The 1,332-nt window shown below is 43.1% G+C and overlaps 1 pseudogene; it reads right to left on the bottom strand.

Moving 5' to 3' along the window:
- Positions 1-604: 604 nt before the first annotated feature.
- The window catches only part of LOC119300487, a 2,278-nt pseudogene continuing 1,550 nt past the window's right edge, over positions 605-1,332 (bottom strand).

Here is a 1,332-nt window from a genome sequence, read left to right as displayed (position 1 = left end):
TCACCATTTGCCAAATCATAATGACCTTGTAAAACCCCCGTAATGATCCGTGAATGTAGCATTACTCTTTATCTGATGATTCATGCTGGACAACTGTTTAGGCCAGCATTCCTTGATTGAGGTGTCCACACTTCAGGATTTGGTGTCGAAAGAGACCAAGCCAGTCTCTAATCTAGTTCTGACATTTATTGAAAAAAGGTGTGCTTTATTTGTGTTGCATAATTAGCTGATAAAAGTTACATACAATACATATGCACACAACATGCAAGACACAAGAACAACATCGTAACCGTCAGTTGTACATTGTCAGTGGAGACAACCAATCGTGTGTGTGGGCTCTTGGTTGACTCTCCCGACTAGTGTTTTTCTTAGGGGTTAAACCAAGTCTTTATTGCTCAAAAGCCACATTGAGTGGGATACAAAAGGGATCATGGGGCTCGATCAACCATAGGTGATGACCCCGATCAAAAGAATGTGCAAACTTGGCTAACCTATCGGCATCGCTATTAGCAGCTCTGCCCTCGAAAGTAATATTACAATTAAATGATAATAAGTGTTGCATAATCTCCTTTATTATTGCTCCATAGCTTCCCTGGCTTGCCTTCTAGATGTCGGAGACAATCTGCTTGGAGTCCGAAGCCAAAACAAAATTTTGTAGCATCAGATCTTGGGCGAGAGCTAACCCTTCTCGGCAGGCGATAGCTTCTAATGTTGCCACATCTGTTATTCCATGCACGACCAACACTGAGCTGCCCATATAGTTTCCATCTGTGTCTCTACACACTGCCGCAGCAGCCCCTCTGTTCTCTATTTTTGCCACTGCTGCGTCCACATGTACTTTCGCGTAAGCTGCGGGGGGAGCCTTGGGGCGCACTGTATCAATCCTGGACGCTACAAGGGCCTTGCCCGGGCTCTTTGGTAGGAGTTCCAAATCTACAATGAATCTATTTATGAATTCATGAGTTGATGCTGGACTTTGATAGACTTCTTCGTGAATTGCCTTCCTTCGTGCCCACCGGACTAGTGTTTGATGGTTCGACAATTATGATCCCTTCCTCCAACGGGCCAAAATGGGCCCATTAGTATAGGGATTCAAGATAGTATGCAATAATATCATGTATCTCTGATATTAGTTATACCATCAACCATGTTTTTGTAAAAAAAAAATGCACCATCAACAGTACAATATCCATGTTAAGAAGAACAACACATCAAACAATAATATAGCCCATGGATTGCTGGCAAAAAAAGTGGACCATGGATCCATCGACTAAGCATCATGCAGCTTCTCCCGGAACACGTCTAATGGAAATTAACCAAGCAACAATGCCG

The sequence above is a fragment of the Triticum dicoccoides genome, chromosome 5A (genome assembly GCF_002162155.2).
Source record: "Triticum dicoccoides isolate Atlit2015 ecotype Zavitan chromosome 5A, WEW_v2.0, whole genome shotgun sequence".
NCBI lineage: Eukaryota > Viridiplantae > Streptophyta > Magnoliopsida > Poales > Poaceae > Triticum > Triticum dicoccoides.
This window is presented reverse-complemented; position numbering and strand designations above follow the sequence as displayed.